We start from the raw sequence: 22,054 nt of genomic DNA, 5'->3' as shown, positions 1-22,054 counted from the left end.
AATCTTATCTATTTCTACAAAACTACCAAATTATTTTATTGAAATCGGACTAGAAACATGCAAAATATGCGTATGAACGTATTTTACTAAGCGGTCCCCATGGGCAGAATTGGCCGTTGGCTAGTAGCGGCGCTAGAGTGCTCGTGTGTTCGTAGAGTGAGCGAGATAGCACATACTATGAAACATGTAAAAACAATTCAATAGACATACATTTGGTTTTCGAAATTTGAAATATTTGTTTCACCTGGTGTATGGTATACCACGTCGACGAGTCGACTTACTTGCTTCATTGTTTTGGTTGATAGTCAAAAAGTTGCGACAGGATATTGGTTTATATAAATTAAGGAAAAAAGTACTTTAGTACAAACTTGTGTCGTAAAATAGCCTCGCCCAAAGGACCAAACATTTTCATACAAAATTCAGATTTTCAATTGGCTCTAAATCGAAATTCAAACATTTTTGTATACAGTTTATCTTGGTTTTGCTAGATCTGCAACTTCTTTAAAAATATCAAACGTCTATCTTTAATATTTAAGACTTTGGAAAAAAGTCTTAAATATATGCCCCCCAAAAACGGACTTCTCTTTGTTCAAATACACCTGTGAAAAAAAACGGATTAAACTATGAAAACCATTTTGACGGTCCATTATCTGAATACAATAACCAACAAATTAAATTAATTTATTAGAAAAAATTATTCCATTAAGTTATTTAGGAGCCAAGAAAATCAGAACTAAAATGAAAATTAAGTAAGTCGTCTCGTAGACTTTTTATACCCTTGCAAAAAGCATATATTAATTTTGGTCAGAAGTGTGCAACGCATAGAACGAAGCATCTCCGACCATACAAAGTTTATATATTCTTGATCAGCACGACGAGACGAGTTCAAATAGTCCGTCCGTCCGTCTGGATCAACGCAAACTCCTCCTAGACCGTAAGAGCTACAGAGCTGAAATTTTGCACGTAGGCTTGTATATACTGCAGGGGTTGTATATCTCGGATTTAGCCGGATCGGACCACTATATCATATAGCTCCCATACAAACACCAAAGTCACGAACAGTGACTTTTCTCAATAACTTCGTTATTTTCTGTGCTATTATCGTGAAACTTAATATTAAAGAGTTTATTACGCCTGTAAACTACTGCCAAATTTAATCAAGATGGGATGAGTATATCATATAGCTCCCATAGGAACGATCGGTCGAAAACAGTGACTTTTGTAAATAACTTCGTTACTTTTAACGCGATTGCTTTCAAAGTAAACATTTGTTAGTTTGATATATCTGTTATTGACTGTGCCGAATTTGATACAGATCGAGTGACTATATCATATAGCTCCCGTAGGAACGATCGGTGGAAAACAGTGACTATGATCAATATCTTCGTTATTTCCTATGACATATGCCTTTTTAGATAAAACGTTCTTCCACATTGATGGCTAATAGGTAAGGAAAGAGTTACCAAAAAAGTTGCAAGGGTATACAAACTTTGACGCGGTCAAAGTTAGCCCCGGCCCTCTGGTTTTTTGGATATTTGTATCAAATTTAAGTGTGCCAAATTTGATTTGATTTGATTTTGCATAAGGTAGAAAAATACGGGTGATACTCGAGTTTTTTCAAATTACGGGGGCGAAAAGAGGCATGGCAAGATCTTTACAAATACATTATGTGCGCATTTAGGCTAGATCGATTGGCTGTTGATCCTGATCGAGAATATATATACTTTATGGGGTCGGAGAAGCTTCCTTCTGCCTGTTACATACATTTTGGCGACTTTAGTATACCATTTCACCCCATGGGTTTATGGTATAAAAAAATATCTTAAATTCGTGTCCGCCACTGTTATGGCATTCAGTGGTGGTCAGCGGGTTAGCCCCTTTTTTATACCATACACCCATAGGGTGAAATGGTATATTAAAGTCGCCAAAATGTATGTAACAGGCAGAAGGAAGCTTCTCCGACCCTATAAAGTATATATATTCTTGATCAGGATGAACAGCCGAGTCGATCTAGCCATGTCCGTCTGTCCGTCCGTCCGTCCGTCCGTCCGTCCGTCCGTCCGTCCGTCCGTCCGTCCGTCCGTCCGTCCGTATGAACACGCAGATCTCGGAGACTATAAGAGCTAGAGCCACCAAATTTGGTATGTATACTCGTGTATTATGCACGCGTACAGAGTTAATTGGAATTTCGGCCACGCCCCCTTACGCCCCCAGGAATCACATAAAACTATTTTTCTTAAAAAGTATAACAGCTAGAGACATCAAATTTATTTTGTATACCCGTTTAGTTAGCGCGCAAGAACTGATTGTTCAAACTTTTTGCCACGCCCCCTTACGCCCCCAGGAATCACATAAAACTGTTTTTCTTAAAAAGTATAACAGCTAGAGACATCAAATTTGGTATGCAGATTAGCTTGATAGACGCGCAGATATTGGCTATTTAAAAATTTTGCCACGCCCACTTCCGCCCCCGCAAATTAAACAAAACTGATTTTCTCAAAAACTAACAAAGCTAAAGTCACCAAATTTAGTATGTACACTGGCTTAGTATGCGCGCAGGGTACATCTATTTTCATATTTTGCCACGCCCACTTCCGCCTCCATATTTAAGAAAAAACCGATTTTCTCCTGTAGATTTTTGACTATCGCATTCAAATTCGGCAGACTAATTATTCTTATCTATTTCTACAAAACTACCGAATTTTATTGAAATCGGACTAGAAACATGCAAAATATGCGTATGAACGTATTTTACAAAGCAGTCCACAAGGCCAGAATTGGCCGTTGGCTAGTGGCGGCGCTAGAGTGCTCGTATGTTCGTAGAGTGAGCGAGATAGCACATACTATGAAACATGTAAAAACAATTTAATAGACATACATTTGGTTTTCGAAATTTGAAATATTTGTTTCGCCTGGTGTATGGTATACCCAAGTCGACGAGTCGACTTACTTGCTTCATTTTGACTTTGAGTTTGATTTTCTCGGTTCTCAAGAAATTTAATGAAGAAATTTTTTCAGCTATTTGTGGGTTATTGTATTTAGATGATGACACGTAATTATTGTCATGCCAGCATTCGACGTTTTTTTTACAGGTGCGTTTGAGCAAAAAGGCCCCTCCAAATTTTTGACAATAGTTTAGCCCAGTCATTCCAAAATCTTGAATATTATAGTTAGACATGTGTATTCTTAGAAAAAGTTGTAGATCTAGGTAATCTAAGATAAACTGCAGTCCAAAAATTTTCATTTTAGCCCCAGTATTTGTCGAAATTGTATGTACAACATATGTTCCAAATGCAAAAACAAAAAACAGAGTTGTGAAATTTTTGCTTAACTTAAAAAACTAACTTCACAAAACTGCTTCGAAGTAGTACTTTCGCCTTTGTCACAACAATTTTTGGATTTACTGATGATAACATCGTTGATTCCAATTCACCGTAAAATTTTAAATTTTGAACGAGAATACCATACCAGCATATGTATAGGACATGACTTGTTGTAAGAAATAGTTTGCATGTTTACAAACAATGACATTAACAACAATAGAAAATACTATGATGGTCGAAAAATAAACATGACCAAATTCAATAGTCCCACAGTATTTTGGGTCATAAGAATAGAATCTTGATCCATTTTTTAAATGTTTCTCGAATTTTGCTAATATGACAAATAATTTGAGATTTTATTATGCGAAATATTATGAACCCATAGGGTGAAGTGATATATTAAAGTCGGGGAAAATGTACATATGTATTTAGTAAACAGAAGGAAGCTCTTTCGATCCCATAGAGTATATATGTATGTATATTCTTAATCGGGAACAAGAGCCAGCAGGGCTAGTTTATAGTAATTTTGCCACGACCACTTCCGCCCCTGAACTGATTTTCTCGAACCCAAATTCAGCACACTTATTAGCCCTAATAATACCTACCAAAGTACCAAATTTGAAAATCGGATTGGAAACATGGAAAATATACCGATAAATAAGTTTTACTATACCGTCCATAAGGGCGGAGTTGGCCGTAGGCTAGTGGCGGCGCTAGAGTGCTCGTGTGTTTTTGTGAGAGGGAGTGAGATAGCATATGGTAGGAGGGCATGTAAAACGAATTTAATAGACATACAGTGGCTCACAGCTTATTTGATACAGGGCAATTTTTTGTCTTTACACCTCTTTAATATCGAAAGTAGCAGGTTTATCGATCAAATGAGAATGCAGTCGACTAGGTATGTATTTAAAATACTATTTCTAAGTAATGGGTTTCCCGGGAATTTCTGTTTTTGGCGAAGAAGGTAACAATTACGGGTAGACGTGAAATTTAGTGCACTCAGCTTATTTGATACAGCCACTTTGATGTAAGTAAAATTACCATATTTGTGGGTTTTTCAATCTAACTAGCATTTTGCTATGTTTGGTCAATATAGAAAACGTTTTTTTCCGATTTGGAAAAAATTCACTTAAGAGATTAAAAATGGGCCGACGTACAACCATCGAGAAGCGTGAGCTGGTCATCCATCATTTTCAGAAAGGAGAGAGCGTTCGGAAAACTGCAGAGCTGGTGGACTTAAGTGCCTCTACAGTCCAACATACATATGTATAATGGAGCGCTTCAAACATGAAAATCGCATCGAAAATAAGGGCAGAAAAGCGCCAAATAAAATTTTCAATGAGTCCGACGAGCGCTATATTGTACGGAAAATTAGGGCTAACCCCAAGCTATCTGCTCCAAAGTTGGCTGCAGAGGTGGAGCATGAACTGGGCAAGGCTCATTTTGGAAAACAGTCATTTTGTCGGACGAGTCCAAATTATACATATTTGGCTCGGACGGGATGACGTACATATGACGTATGTATGGAGAAAGTCGAACACTGAGCTTCAAAAGGAGAACTTAAAAGCTTTGTTTGGGCTTGTATTTCCGCAGCGGGAGTCGGAAATTTAGTTTTCGCTTAGGGAAATATGGAAAAAATGCAGTACCCCGATGTTTTAAAGAATAACCTGCTCCAAAACGCCGAAAACTGGGAATAGCAGACAATTTTAGTTTTTATCAAGATACCGACCCGAAGCCGGAATCGTTCAAACGTGGCTAATTTGGAACTGCCCCCATGTTATGAAACCATCGGCACAGTCTCCTGACATGAATGTCATCGAAAATCTATGGACAATAAAAAAAAATTTTAAAAAAAACTTGCTGGAAAAATGGGCCAAAATTACTCCTAGCTTCACCCAAAAGTTGGTGGATTCGATGCCAAATAGGTTACAGGATGTTATTAAGGCTAAAGGGATGCACACCAAATATTAAAATAAGCACCAACATTAAATTTAAGCATTTTACTAACACTGTATCAAATAAGCTGTGAACAAAGTTTAGGAGTTATTTTGCTTTGTTTTTGTTTTTGCTGTTGAACAGCTATATTTTGAAATAAATGTTTTTGTTTTTGAAAACTTGATGTTGTCCTCTTTAAAATGGCATATAAAGATTTTCGATTTTCTTTATAGTTTTTGAGTTATGACACAAGCAATTTAAAATGAAGCAAGTAAGTCGACTCGTCGACTTGGGTATACCATACACCAGGTGAAACAAATATTTCAAATTTCGAAAACCAAATGTATGTCTATTAAATTGTTTTTACATGTTTCATAGTATGTGCTATCTCGCTCACTCTACGAACACACGAGCACTCTAGCGCCGCTACTAGCCAACGGCCAATTCTGGCCTTGTGGACCGCTTAGTAAAATACGTTCATACGCATATTTTGCATGTTTCTAGTCCGATTTCAATAAAATAATTTGGTAGTTTTGTAGAAATAGATAAGATTAATTAGTCTGCCGAATTTGAACGCGATAGTCAAAAAACTACAGGAGGAAATCGGTTTTTCTTAATTATGGAGGCGGAAGTGGGCGTGGCAAAATATGAAAATATATATACTCTGCGCGCATACTAAGCCAGTATACATACTAAATTTGGTGACTTTAGCTTTGTTTGTTTTTGATAAAATCAGTTTTGTTCAATTTTCGGGGGGCGGAAGTGGGCGAGGCAAAATGTTTAAATAGCCAGTTTCTGCGAGTCTATTAAGCTAGTCTGCATACCAAATTTGATGTCTCTAGCTGTTATACTTTTTAAGAAAAACAGTTTTATGGGATTCCTGGGGGCGTGGCAAAAAGTTTGAACAATTAATTTCTGCGCGCTAACTAAACGGGTATACAAACTAAATTTGATGTCTCTAGCTGTTATACTTTTCAAGAAAAATAGTTTTATGTGATTCCTGGGGGCGTGGCCGAAATTCCAATTAACTCTATATATTTACATAATACACGAGTATACATACCAAATTTGGTGGCTCTAGCTCTTATAGTCTCCGAGATCTGCGTGTTCATACGGACGAACGGACAGACGGACATGGCTAGATCGACTCGGCTGTTCATCCTGATCAAGAATATATATACTTTATAGGGTCGGAGAAGCTTCCTTCTGCCTGTTACATACATTTTAGCGACTTTAATATACCATTTCACCCTATGGGTGTATGGTATAAAAAGGCTGTATCAAATAAGCTGTGAGCCACTGTACATTTGGTATTCGAAATTTAAAAAATTTGTTCACCTGGTGCATGGTATACCGAAGTCGGCGAGCCAGTAACGAATATGACTGTAAGTAGCAGCATTACACAAGACTTTAGGGCCAATAATTAGTTTAAATTTCAGTTGTAAAAGTTTAAAGTTTAAGAGAAACTTTTGTCATCGTTTTGGATTCGACACCTATTTTATTTATTGTGGAATTTACATAAAAGATGCAACTGTAAGGGAGAGGTCAGCGAAGGTGTTTTTGCATATCTACGTACTCTCTTGCTGCGTGAAAGAACAGACAGAGAGGGAGGCCAACTACGCATCAATTATTAAGTTAGTCAGTGACACGCGACCAAAGAATCTGCGACTGCAAAATACATATAAGCTTGTCTCTGCGACTAAAGTTCAGGAAGTTCAGGCGTGTTAAAAGACTTTCAAACTGGTGTCAAAGGTTTTGTGTGTGCACGTCTAAAGGAACAGGTTATATGTATTCCCATAAAGAAAAAACAATTTTTGATGATTTTTATACCTTTGCAAACAGGGTATATTCATTTTGGTCAAAAGTGTGCAACGCATAGAAGAAAGCATCTCCGACCACATAAAGTACACATACGTACATATATTCTTGATTAGCACGACGAAACGAGATCATGCTTGTATATGCTACACAGTTTGTATATCTACATATATGTATATGTATGTACATATGTATGTACATTGTACATACATTCTTGAATTTATAATTCTTTATATATATTTATATATCTTTTATAGTCTCTGAGATGTAGTCGTTCATACGGACGGACGGACATGGCTAGATTGACTCGGCTCTTGAGTATATACATATATGTATTCCTTATCAGTAATATATTTACCTAAAGGGTTCGGGATAGTTTCCTTCTGCCTGTATACCGAAGTCGCCGAGACGACTTACTTTATTAACTTTAGCATCGATATCTATGACTGCTAAATTTTATTCAGGTCGGGTTTCTATATTATGTAGCTCCCATGGGAACAATCGGTCTAATATAGTGACTTTTAAAAATGCCTTCGTACTTCGGACTCGATTTTCAAACAAATTAACATTTGTCAGTTATATGTATATATACATACCAACAGGGCCGCAGAGAGAAACTCAGGGCCCGGGGGTAACCATGTTCGGGCCCCCTACTTCACTTCAAATAAATCCGCTATTTTCGACTGTGATGTATCGCGGGCCCGGGGGAAACCCACCCGTCAACCGTCCGTCCGTCCGTCCGTCCGTCCGTCTGGATCAACGCAAACTCCTCCTAGACCGTAAGAGCTACAGAGCTGAAATTTTGCACGTAGGCTTGTATATACTGCAGGCGTTGTATATCTCGGATTCAGCCGGATCGGACCACTATATCATATAGCTCCCATACAAACCCCAAAGTCACGAACAGTGACTTTTCTCAATAACTTCGTTATTTTCTATGTTATTATCGTGAAACTTTATATTAGAGAGATTATTACGCCTATAAACTACTGTGCCAAATTTGATCAAGATCGGGTGACTATATCATATAGTTCCCATAGGAACGATCGGTGGAAAACAGTGACTTTGATCAATATCTTCGTTATTTCCTATGATTGTAGGCCATTCTTTCGCAAACATAAGCCTTTTTTATATAAAACGTTCTTCCACATTGATGGCTAATAGGTAAGGAAAGAGTTACCAAAAAGTTGCAAGGGTATACAAACTTTGACGCGGTCGAAGTTAGCCCCGGCCCACTGGTTTATTGTTGACGGCTATAGAGAAGGGAAGATTTAAAACACCTGCAAGGGTATACAAACATTCGAGCGGCCGAAGTTAATACCGGGCCTCTGGTTTATTTAGGCGTTAAGACGTATTCTTCTTATACCATACACCCATAGGGTGAAATGGTATATTAAAGTCGCCAAAATTCATGCCACGCTTACTTCCGCATTAACTTTTTCCACCAAACTACCAAATTTTACTGAAATCGGACTAGACACATGCAAAATATGCGTATGAACGTATTTTACTAAGCGGTCAACAAGGCCAAAATTGACCGTTGGCTAGTGGCGGCGCTAGAGAGCTCGTGTGTTTGTAGAGTGAGCGAGATAGCACATAGTATGAAGCATGTAAAAACAATTTAATAGACATACATTTGGTTTTCGAAATTTGAAATATTTTTTATTTTTTTTTTTATGGAACCCCAGAGACCTTCGGAAAATTAAAGTCGACAATATGCATGCAACAATCAGAAGGTAGCTTTTTCCGACCGCATAAAGTATCAATATATGCACTTAGATTACTACTTAAACTATATTTAAATTTGAAATTAATATGCAGCAACATACCAAAGTTGATCAAGGTCGGTTTTAAAAATAGCCAAGTTAGTTTTCCATAAGGGAAAAGTTGGCCATTGGCTGGTGGCGGCACTGGGGTGCTTATAGTATGGTTGTAGGAGTTCTCGCTCTATCTCTAGCGAGATATGCTTATAAACAGCATGTGAACAGATTAATTTTGGCCAAAAAAGAAGTAAGTAAGTTGTCTTACTGACGTCTGGATACCATGCACCAAGTAAAACAACCGTGACAAACTTAAAATAATTAATGTGTATGTTTGTACCTAAAATTCAGTTTACATGCTGCATAGCAAGGAAATGCTATGTACCTCGATCACTCTTACAAGCAAATCACTACTAAAGCGCCGCACAGTGGGGCCTTCTGGCATTTAGCAGTGCAAAAATCATAGCGTTTAAACCAATAACGCGATTTCAAAAATTTAAAAAGCATATGATAAAGAATACCTTAAGCGTCAAAATGAATTTTCGTCAAAAGGGTATTCGTGGTGCTGTAATATTCAAGGTCAAAGTCAGAAAATAATTCCAAGCATGTTTGTCCTTAAAAAATGGATCGAAACCCGGTTTTTTTCAATCACAAATGGATTTTTTCATTGTTTTAGACGACTATGTAACATTTTTTAATGTTTTAATTTGATTTTTTAACATAATTACAAAAAGAAAAAAAAATTTTTTTTAATTTTTTTTTAGGTTAATTTTGAAAATTTGCTATTGATGGCTGATTTTCTTCAAAATAATTTTCAATGTTTACATCAGTATCTAATAAACTCAACATTTCGGGACTATAGTTGCTATTTTCCAAATCCTTTCGTGATCGCACGTGTCTCAGTGATGCAATAAGTGGGTCCGAAGAGGCTGCTAGCATGTTAAAAAGGTCTTCATTTTGTCTAACACGATAAGTTTTTAATGTATTAGTGTATCTGAACCTTTTGTAGTCCTTGTTTTTACATTCCTGTGCTTCTTCGGATAGCTCTCCAAGTGGTAAACACTGATATTCTATTAAATCCTTTCCGTGAGCCAAAATCCTATGTACCGTTGGGGTAAGTTTTTTTTGCGGATACAATTCAGTCAAAAGATGAGCAGTCTTTGAAGTATATTCGGCAAATTTTTCACCATTTACCATTTCCTTGCAATTTATAACATTTAAGATAACAGCCAACCGTTTAATGATCTCTTGACTAACCCCTGTTATAAAAGATGTCACTTCATCATTTTCAAAAAATCTCCTTGAAAGATTTCCATCATTCGTGTTTCGGTATTACCCTTTTTGTATTAATTAGGTAAACAACTTAATATTTACATCCAATTAGGTAAACGGAAATAAAAACGACCAACCCAAAAATAGGACAAACTTTTCATCAACTTAAATAACAAGTCTTGTCAATAATAAGTCTTGTCATTTTTTCCAAAACAGGTAATTAGCAATTTATCATTGTAGAAAGGTAAACAGGTAGTATTTGCAAAACAGCATTACGCAATGTTATCATTTAAATACAAAGAAGCTACAGGCCAATACGCATGCGCTCTTCTTCTTCCTTATAGGTTGCCTTAGTTTTATGGCCATATACATCTGATAGGTAAATATTTCACCTACCTAGTGTATGTAGTCCGGTATTGATACTCGTTGAGTCTTGCTAGTTTTATTCCATCAAAGTTCAAAAAATGGCAATATTTAGTACATTTTTTAAACGCTTCTAGTTCAAAAACTATTTAAGTAATTATTAAAATTTATGAAACATGCTATTAATAAAGAACATACTTTTCAGATAAAACCAAAAAATCCAAGATCGATTGTTGAAATCGCCCAATATTCAGTTTTAAAGTTGCGATTTTTTTTAAAAATTATCATTTTTTCCTTTTCACTAAAAATGTCTCAACTTTGAGCGCCTCTAGCACCCATGAATCTCAACCGATTTCAAAAATTTTTCGGATTCATAATCTCTGAAGTATTTCTTATCGATTGCATATATCATTTTTCAAACGCGATCATGAAAAAACGTATTTTTGCAACGCTATCCGAACAGAGGCCCAACTGTGCGCCGCCACAGACTAACGGCATACCAGTTAATAAATGTTTTTATCGTAAATTCGTTATTTTTGATTTGACTTTTAGCAAATTTGGTATGTAGCTAGAAATTACTTTCAGTGCCAAGTTTATTTGCATTAGTTTCAAAATTGAGAAAGACAATTGTGTTTCGTCGAGTGACTGGTGCTGAATGGTGGTTACAAATTTTAAATGAACAAAAATGCACTTAAAGTTATCTATTGCACTGCGAATATTTTAAATGAAGTTTATTTAATATATACATACATACATTTGTTGGATCAATTTTTGTTTTTGCTAAAATGAGGAGCCTAAAGTTTTAATGTTACAAAGATATTTAAAAAAATAAGAAATTAAAATACTTGTAGTAATATGAATCAGAATTAAGTCTAGCATTTTTGAAAATACTCAAAGGTATTAAATAACACAGGCCGACATTTTTGAGGTCATGAAAAAGTGTTTTTAGTTCAATAGGCCTCCTATAGTAATTGGGGGGTGCTGATCACGGCCCTGTACTTAGTTTTTCTCCATCAAGTCAGGATTTTGAAAAAAATGCGTTCAAATTATTCAAAACTACCTCATTTGCAAAATATTATTCCATGAAATAAGCATAATATTGTATTAAAAACATTATTATTTTATCCTATTAATATATTAGGCTTGATTGAAAAGAAGTTTACATAATATCAAAGAGTTTTTTCTTTGTTATAATAGATAATATCTTACACTCTGGATTTAGTTCTATAATGAGTAAAATTTGAACCAAAAAGTATGCTATAGGAATTTCAAGAATTGTCTGCTTTTTAATTTTAAAGAATCATGGGAATCTGCTGCATGTAACATATTGTTTATTAGTTATATGTGCAAACAAGAACTAATTTTCTTACACAGAATATTCTAAAATCTGTTAAAAAAGTAGAAAATTGTTGTTTAAATTTTCTATAGTATACTTTTGGGTACCTATTTTCCAACCCAAGATATCCAGATTTCACAAAATCTAGACGTGATGGACAAAAACCAAGTATACAGTCAGAATCAGCGTACCCGAATTAGTTGGAAACACTTCTTAAGTTAATGTCAGCAAAAATCATGTCGGCCTGTGTAATCAAAACTACCAAAGCTTCAACACAAAATCGTCAGGCTTCTCAGAGCACATTTCTTGAATCTATTTTAAATGCTTTTAGTACTAAAATCAACCCAAAACTTGGGGCTTCTTAGAGCGGGCAAGGAATTCATTTTAGACTTATGATTTCTTGGTGAAAATATCGTATTAGTCTTTGTAGTACCCGAATTTGGTGGATGATAATGACGTTTTTTGTTGCACCATATAAAAAGAACCGCCCTAATATACATACATACATATTATATTTAAATACATACTTAATTTGGTGACTAGGTGATCTAAGTGTAGGTGTTAGATTCTGATAGCACGTATATTTGCAAAATACATATGTTTATATAAATCGTGTATACTTAATTTCATCTGTCGCTTATGTACATGTGACAAATTTAAAGTGCGTTCGTACGGGGATACAGGGTATAAAAAGTGCTGTAATCTGGCAGTGTGTGCAAGGCGAATTTGGTTGGAAAAGAACGGGGCGGAGCAATTTCCCCTGAAGCATTGTTCCAGTAAAACTCCCAGTCCCAGCTCAACATGCACGCAATATCTGAAAAGAGTACCGCCACACGTACTGTACGTCTCTTTCACACTTCAAGTAAAACCTGTTTCTACTGCGCAATCGCTTTCCGCACAACCACCGTTTTGGCAACCGCCGTCGGCATTAACTGAAGAAACTGTTAATGTGAATATGCAACCCAACTAGTATGCGTTTAAACTCCGTAATGCGCACATCATGATTAAGAGTAGGCGCGCAAAAAAGAGGAACAGGTGTAAAGCGTCGCCCGAACTATCAACCATGTCGAAAGGTGGCGAAAGTTTTCGATTTGTATTGGGCGATGTGTGTATAGCCGTACAGAATATGAGAATGAGAATTCTTAACAGTGAACCGAAAGTGTGTGCGCCCAGTTTGGCTGGCCTTTAAACGTTGAACATTTTTATTTGAATTCTGGGAAATTCTGTGTGCCACAATTAGCGTTTGGACAAATACGTGACAAACTTTCGATCTGCGATGTTAAAGGTAATTGGTTTCTACTCTTAATATTGGTGGCAACCGAAATCTAAAAGGAAATTATTAATTGTATCATATCGTTATTTAGATCGTTGTGTTAACATATTACATAAACCGTTACTAGTCACTAGTTGCTTCATCTGACGAGTTATATTTAGTAATTTTAACATTCAAAGACTATCATTTGAGTCTGTGTGAAATTTACTATAATTATTATTATTATTAGTACATTTTATAGTTGTTAACTATCAACCTAAGTATATTTCACAACCACTGGCAAATAGGGCCTTCGGCTTAGGCGTAAAACTACACACATGCACTAGATGTGTAAAATATATCGTCGTACTATTCTATACTTTCCCAATAAATCGCGTTAGCTTCGGTGACTGCCAAGAGAAATTCGAGCAGCTCGGCTGGATATTGGGTAGAGGTCCTGCCTGAAATTGATTTAACCCTGGATAAACTCCCGACCGGAACAAGTCAGTTTGGAATTTATATTTTCAAGTTTTTTTGAAATTATTAATTGCAATGTAGGTGATTCGCATACCTGAAGTTTCCCTTGTGAGTTGTGCTACATCTGCAACTACAGTAGAGTCCGGTTATAACGACATCGCTTCTAACGTCCGTCCGGTTATAGCGACTTAAGTTCGATGAGCGATAGCATACTAGCATAAAATTGGTCAGATGTTTGTACCGCACAGAAGGAGACGTTTCTGACTCCATAAAGTTTATATATTCTTGAACAGCATCTATAACCGAGTCGATATAGCCATGTCCGTCTGTCCGTCCGTCCCTCCGTCTGTGAAAATCAACTTCACGCCACCATCTTTTTAGCTATTGGGATGAAACTTGCTATTTGAGCTACTTATAGCCCGGGTGAGATAAAGAGTGAAAATTGTCAGGATATATTATGAAGTTATAAGAAAAACAGGTGAAGGAAGGAAACTACAAAGAGTCTCCCTATGAAATCTACTATTATGATAGTTATTTATATAAAAGATCGGATCCGAAAATTTCAAACAGATCGGACAAGTGGAACACAAGCTACATTCAATACAAATCGGCTCTGCTCAAACGCCTACTACGTCATTCCTCGAATCAACAGAACACACGCATACACACAGACGCAACGCTTCATAAACTGTGTGTGTATGCGTGTCAATCGCGGAATGCTTGTAAAAGGGGATGGGGACGAAGAAAAAGAAACGGAAATGATATTTGGAAGGTTTTGTCTGTGCAAAAAGAGTTTGGAAAGGACTGCAAGGGTAAATAAACTTCGGCACAGCCGAGGGTACATTTTTATAACCTTGCAGAGGGTATTATAAAATTGGTCAGATGTTTTAACCGCACAGAAGGAGACGCTTTCGACGCCATTAAGTATATATGTATGTTCTTGATCAGCATGAGAAGCTGAGTCGATATAGCCATGTCCGTTCGTGCGTATGCGTTTTACTTATCCGTCTTTAAAGCTATCGGAGCAGCTCAAGTACATATGTTAAACTTGAGGATCGGACCACTATCATATAGTCTTAAACGAAAAGTAGGTGAAGGAGTTGGAGTATCGCTATGAAATTTACATATGTGATAATATTGGGTATAAAACCTTAAATACCGAGTCTGATCGGATAAATAAACCACGAGTTACAGTCAATATAAAGCGGCTCTGTTCTCAGCGCTGCCTGCTGCCTACTACGTCATTGGTCATGAACAGAGCACATGCATACACACACAGACCCAACGCTACATAAACTGTATGTGTATGCGTGAGTTGCTTTGCTTAGGGAATGAGGGAAGAAGAAGAAAACATTGTAGTATAAAGAGTAAAATTGTTTTGTTTGTATATTAATGAAATCAGTTGCAGAAAACAAATTTAGAACATGTAGAAATATTATTGCCAAGGACTGCAAGGGTATATAAACTTCGGCATAGCCGAAGTTAGCTTCTTTGTTATTTTTTTAATAACCGTTGCAGTCTAAAATGTGTAAGCGACGCAAATCAAAAATTACGTCCCAAATCGAAACCTACAATAAAGATACCTAACAAATTTTATGAAAGTCGGACTAGAAATAAGTATCTAAATTATATGTACATACTTATGTACATACATATAAACGTGTTTCACTAGGTGGTACAAAAGGGCGGAGTGGGCCGTAGTCTGGTAGCGAGACATCACATGCTTGCCTTGAATCAAAAGAATTTAACAAACATAAAAAATTAATTTAATGTACATATATTTGATCTTTGAAACTTTAAATATTTCGTTCATGTGGTGCATGGTATATCAAAGTCGGCGAGACGACTTACATAAAGGGTTCTTTGTCTTCAAACCCGTAGGTAGGGAAACTTTTTTTGTGTTTTTTGAAATTGTAACAACTGCTTAACAAACGGATGTTTATAAAAAAAAATTTTAATATGCCTTTGTTTTTTGTTGTTAGTGTGGTCACAGGTTTTATTTATTTGATAACCCTGATTTGGTTACACGTCCAATTTTGTTGACCCATATACATATATCAGATTTTGAAGTTTTATCATTCCATTTCTTTCTTATTCAGTCAATTATGTATGGTAAGAGCCTTTTCAGCTCTAGATGTACAGTAGAGGGATGATGCCAACTGTTGCTGACAACCACCAAGAGGGTGAATGGTGTATTAAAGCCGCCAAGACGTATATATCAGACGGGAAGAAGCTTTTCCGATCATATTAAACCTTTTTGTTAGCCGGAGGTCGAGGTCGATGAATAAAACACAAGATTTTATGCCTTTTTTCATTTATTTTCCAATATAGACATTTCTATCGTCTTCAGGGGCTAAAAACAATTAAGAATAAATAAGTTTTTTCCATACATAAATATGGCCAACTCCGGCCTTATGGAAAAACGTTTATATGCATAACTCGATTTTTATACCCTTACAAAAAGGGTATATTAATTTTGGTCAGAAGTTTGCAATGCATAGAACGAAGCATCTCCGACCATACAAAGCATATATATTCTTGATCAGCACGACGAGACGAGTTCGAATAGCCATGTCCGTCCGTCCGTCTGGATCAACGCAAACTCCTCCTAGACCGTAAGAGCTACAGAGCTGAAATTTTGCACGAACATATGTATGTATGTATATACTGCAGGGGTTGTATAACTCGGATTCAGCCGGATCGGACCACTATATCATATATGTAGCTCCCATACAAACGCCAAAGTCACGAACAGTGACTTTTATCAATAACTTTGTTATTTCCTGTGCTATTGTTGAAACTTAATATTATACAGTTTATTACGCCTAATTTGATCAAGATCGGGTGACTATATCATATAGCTCCCATTGGAACGATCGGTGGAAAACAGTGACTTTGATCAATATCTTCGTTATTTCCTGTGATTGTAGGCCATTCTTTCGCAAACATAAGCCTTTTTAGATAAAACGTTCATCCACATTGATGGCTAATGGGTAAGGAAAGAGTTACCAAAAAAAGTTGCAAGGGTATACAAACTTTGACTTTAAATACTTTACAGTTCAAAATCTAGGTGTTCATACGGACAGACGGACGGACGGATGGGCAGCCGGACAAGGCTAGATCGACTCGGCTGTTGATCCTGATCAAGAATATATATACTTTATAGGGTAGGAAAAGCTTCCTTCTGCCTGTTACATACATTTTGGCGACTTTAATATACCATTTCACGGGTGTATGGTATAAAAATGCATTTACGTATTTTGAAAAAATTTTTAAGGAAATTGTGATCAAAAGCATTAAAATTTGGAACCAGCAAAAAAAACAAAACACATTTTGAAATTTTTTTTTAAAAATTGACCGAATTTTTTGGGGTCATAAGAACAAAATTAAGGTCTGGTAAAACTAAAATAAAGTGTATACCACAAACTTCCAATTTAGCCCCAGGATCCAATTTGGACCCAATTTAAAATCTCAATTTTGTATGTATTCTTCTGTCTCTCTGTTTGGCCTTATATTACGGCATTTATTCATTTATTATTTCACCCATAGGGTGAAATGTTATATTAAAGTCGCCAAAATGTATGTAACAGGCAGAAGGAAGCTTCTCCGACCCTATAAAGTATATATATTCTTGATCAGGATGAACAGCCGAGTCGATCTAGCCATGTCCGTCTGTCCGTTCGTCCGTATGAACACGCAGATCTCGGAGACTATAAGAGCTAGAGCCACCAAATTTGGTATGTATACTCGTGTATTATGTGCATATATAGAGTTAATTGGAATTTCGGCCACGCCCCCTTACGCCCCCAGGAATCACATAAAACTATTTTTCTTGAAAAGTATAACAGCTAGAGACATCAAATTTAGTTTGTATACCCGTTTAGTTAGCGCGCAGAAATTAATTGTTCAAACTTTTTGCCACGCCCCCCAGGAATCCCATAAAACTGTTTTTCTTAAAAAGTACAACAGCTAGAGACATCAAATTTGGTATGCAGACTAGTTTAATAGACGCGCAGAAACTGGCTATTTAAAAATTTTGCCACGCCCACTTACGCCTCCGCAAATTAAACAAAACTGATTTTATAAAAAACAAACAAAGCTAAAGTCACCAAATTTAGTATGTATACTGGCTTAGTATGCGCGCAGAGTATATATATTTTCATATTTTGCCACGCCCACTTCCGCCTCCATAATTTAGAAAAAACCGATTTCCTCCTGTATTTTTTTGACTATCGCATTCAAATTCGGCAGACTAATTAATCTTATCTATTTCTACAAAACTACCAAATTATTTTATTGAAATCGGACTAGAAACATGCAAAATATGCGTATGAACGTATTTTACTAAGCGGTCCACAAGGCCAGAATTAGCCGTTGGCTAGTAGCGGCGCTAGAGTGCTCGTGTGTTCGTAGAGTGAGCGAGATAGCACATACTATGAAACATGTAAAAACAATTTAATAGACATACATTTGGTTTTCGAAATTTGAAATATTTGTTTCACCTGGTGTATGGTATGCCCAAGTCGACGAGTCGACTTACTTGCTTCATTTTAAAGTATAACTACGCTTAAACTAGCAGAGATAGTAAATTAAATTTTCCGTCGTACGAGATATTGCTCACTTAAGTCGGGATAACAAATCAATAGACTTCATTGCCTCCCAAAAAAGGTACTTTTACTTGTACGTTTCTTGTTACCTACGAAGAGGTATTTTCCATGCGAAAGCAAATGAGGGAAATAGTTAGGCTGTTTTACTAAATAATGCCTGTTTTTGCAGGCATTATTATCCATTAACTTCGTGATTGCGATATTGAAATAGCTCGGTAAAACGATATGAGAATGCATGAAATTCGTTTGGGCGGGCATATAACACATAAGTGTATGGTAATACATATGTGCATATGTACATTTACCTGGCAATAGATTACTCTACCTTATATTGACATGTGGCATGCAGTTAACACATACTTAAATATTATGTGAGACTATATTTTATGTAAGTTTTTGAATTAAATACATATGCCAGAGTAGGCAAAATAGTGTACTAGGAGGAACATAGTGGTTGTTCTTCAACAATTAAGTGCTTGACGCTTTCCAATTTCTATTCCATTGCCTGTTGGGGCTCAAAACTCATTACAAATTCCATTGCAGTTGAAAATTGGTTTCTTATCGTTGTTATCATCGAAACCACGACTCTATAATATGATGGCTTGATGAGTAGCTGCCGAAACTAAGGGTAGATGAATGTGGAAAAAGGGAGCTTGTGTGCAAAAGTGACTTTGTAAATATTATTACTTTGCGATGCTAATTTTTTATTTAAAAAGACGGAATTTTGAAAGCGATGATGGCGTTTAACCAAACCTTTTTTTTATTTATAGTCAAAGTCACGCGACGAGCATTCCTGTGGCCTCTTCCAAGTATTATATATGTATGTTTAATGCATATATATGTATACATACATATATTAACGTATGCATACATAATAGGGTTGCATTAGGGTTGTTTAAAATTATATGCGACGAATAAATGTAAGTAATAAATTGCAAATATGTTTATAACACAAGTTAACAAAATATTACTTTTTTTAGTGAAATGCTCTTATGTTATTGTCCAAGACAATTCGAAAATTAGCGGAATCAGCGAGATTCCGCGCTCGTGTTTATGAGTTTTTCACTACTTCTAAAATTTAATAAGAATAATAATAAAATAAAATAATTTTTAGATTGCTTTAATTATACAGTTTTAACAGATTAAAGTTGCGTTCTTTGTGGAAAATGTACTTATGTATATAGGTGCATATGTATGTGATAAATTTATATATGTATGTATGTACATGTGTGCAACGCATTATTTCAGTTTCGAGAGGAGCAGGATGGCCATATAACAAACTTGAGGGCCGGGGCTAAGTTCTGTGTATACCCTTGCTGTCCTTGGCAATAAAATTTCTACATGTTCAAAATTTGTTTTCTTTTTACTACACTTTTTTCTTATTCTTTCCTTATTCCCTAAGCAAAGAAACTCACGCGTTCACATACAGTTTATGTATCGTTGCAACTATGTAGGTAGCGCTACCGACAGAGCTGGGAGCAGAGCCGATTAATATTGACTGTAACTTGTGTTTTATTTATCCGGTCAGATTTAAGTTTTGGGATCTCAGGTTTTATATAAGATATTATCACATATGTAAACTACATAGCGATTCTCCAACTGCTTCACCTACTTTTCGAATAAACCTACATGATATAGTGGTGCGATCATAGAGAGTTTCATACTTGATCCGACCCAAATAATTAGAATCACAGAATAAAACGATAGCTTTTAAGATGGCTGAGTAACGGACAGACACACATGGCTATACCGACCCAGCTTCTCTTTTTGGAAAAAAATAGATTTTTGCCTTTTTTTTACTAATTATTTTTGGAAATGAGCAATTTTTAATATTTTTCGCCAATTCTACTACGGATGCACAATATTCTAAAGAACATGTGTAACATATTGTTTTTGCGCCCTGTAAGACTTCCATGAGCTTCAAAATCGTAGTTTTGAGAAATACGCGATCAAAGTTTTCCCGCAGCAGCTCAGCTCACAGCTCCATTCAACGGCCCATACATTTTGAAATTGTTAATATTTTGACATGAAAATTTGCAGGTACATTTTTGAAACATGTATATATCAGAAGATCAAAAAAAAAAAAAACAAGTTTTAGATTTGTTTAGTATTCGTGCAGATTATTAATATTTAAAATTTTTGCCACGCCCACTTTCGCCTTCATAATCCAGAAAAAACCAATATCCTGTCGCAACTTTTTGACTGTCAACCAAAACAAAATTTAGCACACTACTTAGCCCTATTAATATCTACCAACATACCAAATTTTATTAAAATCGGAAAACATACCGATAAACGAGTTTTACTATACGGTCCATAAGGGCGGAGTTGGCCGTAGGCTAGTGGCGGCGCTAGAGAGCTCGTTTGTTTGTAGAGTAACAAGATAGCATATGGTATGATGGCATGTTAAAACGAATTTAATAGACATATACATTTGGTGTTCGAAATTTAAAATATTTGTTCACCTGGTGCATGGTATACCGAAGTCAGCGAGAAGACTTACTTACTTCATCTTTTTCAATTTTGTAAAATATTACGCAGATCGCACGGAAAAAACGGAAGTCTTTGCACACCATTTGCATAAGGAAGAATTTGAGCAAAACTAGAGATAATTTAACCGTAAAAAAAAATTTTAAGGATCATTCTTGAATGATATATTAATATATACAGTATGTCAAGAAACACTTTACACACATGGAAACAAAATAATTTTGTTCACTTTAAATAGAATGAAGCAAGTAAGTCGACTCGTCGACTTGGGTATAACATACACCAGGTGAAACAAATATTTCAAATTTCGAAAACCAAATGTATGTCTATTAAATTGTTTTTACATGTTTCAACAACGTGAACAACGTTCCTTCCGGCTCGTCTGCACCTGTTGGCGAGTCAAAAAACTAATTTCGTCCCTAACTCTGGCCTATCAGAACGTACGGGGACTAAAGACTAAACTGTCTAGACTCTATGTAGATAGTATAGCCTTTGACTTTCATATTCTTCCCTTTACTGAGACTTGGCTGAAGCCTGATATTGCCGATGCTTCAATTTTCCCCTCAAAATATTTAATATATAGACATGATCGGACTATCCATAATGGTGGTGGCGTTTTGATCGCTGTTGACTCGGCGTTCTCGTCTCAAATTGTCCAGTCCTCCAATCAGGAGATTGAATTTGTTTGTGTTAAAATTTCGTTTAATTCTTTTTCTGCCTATATTACTTGTTCGTATATTCCACCACAGTCCGACTTGGCAGTATACACTAATCATTTAGAAGCTATTCAACTTATATCCTCGTATCTCTCTGACAAAGACTTGCTCGTTGTTCTGGGAGATTTTAATTTACCTGAGATTGCCTGGACCCTCCCATTTGATTCTTTATTACTGTTGCCCTCCTTGTCACATTGTTTCATAGATGGTCTGCTTGAGTTGTCCCTAACTCAAATAAATCCTGTCCGGAATAGTCGTAACAGATCACTAGATCTGGTATTTGTGTTGGATTCTTCCTGCTGCGATATTTCCAGGACTGATCCCTTAGTTATACCCGAAGACAACTTTCATCCAACTCTGGATATAACCATTGACCTTCCTTTTAGTGTTATGTCTCGACATAATAACTCGATGCCTCCAACCCGATGTTTTCGAAAGACAAACTTTACTAAACTTAAAAAACTTTTGTTAACTAATGATTGGACATATCTGTATACTTGCACGGATATGGACTCGGCCATTTCTGTCTTCTATAAAACTCTTGAGTCGTTCTTTGATGTTTGTGTCCCGCGTGTGACTCTAGGATGGTCTGATAGACCTGCTTGGTTCTCACGTGAGTTATGTAACTTGAAGAACGTAAAATCGAGATGTTATAAAAGATTTAAAAAATCCGGTAAAGCATCGGATTTTTCCCTATATGTAGTT

The 22,054-nt window shown here is 36.1% G+C and overlaps 1 long non-coding RNA gene across 2 annotated transcripts in view; it reads left to right on the top strand.

Moving 5' to 3' along the window:
* Positions 1-13,024: 13,024 nt before the first annotated feature.
* Positions 13,025-22,054, top strand: part of LOC137586440 (uncharacterized) — an 84,583-nt gene continuing 75,553 nt past the window's right edge. For both annotated transcript variants that reach the window (XR_011033787.1, XR_011033788.1), the window contains exon 1: positions 13,025-13,092. This is a non-coding gene — a long non-coding RNA (uncharacterized lncRNA). The remainder of the gene's footprint in view (positions 13,093-22,054) is intronic.

This window comes from Drosophila tropicalis, unplaced genomic scaffold (genome assembly GCF_018151085.1).
Source record: "Drosophila tropicalis isolate 14030-0801.00 unplaced genomic scaffold, ASM1815108v1 contig_993, whole genome shotgun sequence".
Taxonomy (NCBI): domain Eukaryota; kingdom Metazoa; phylum Arthropoda; class Insecta; order Diptera; family Drosophilidae; genus Drosophila; species Drosophila tropicalis.
This window is presented reverse-complemented; position numbering and strand designations above follow the sequence as displayed.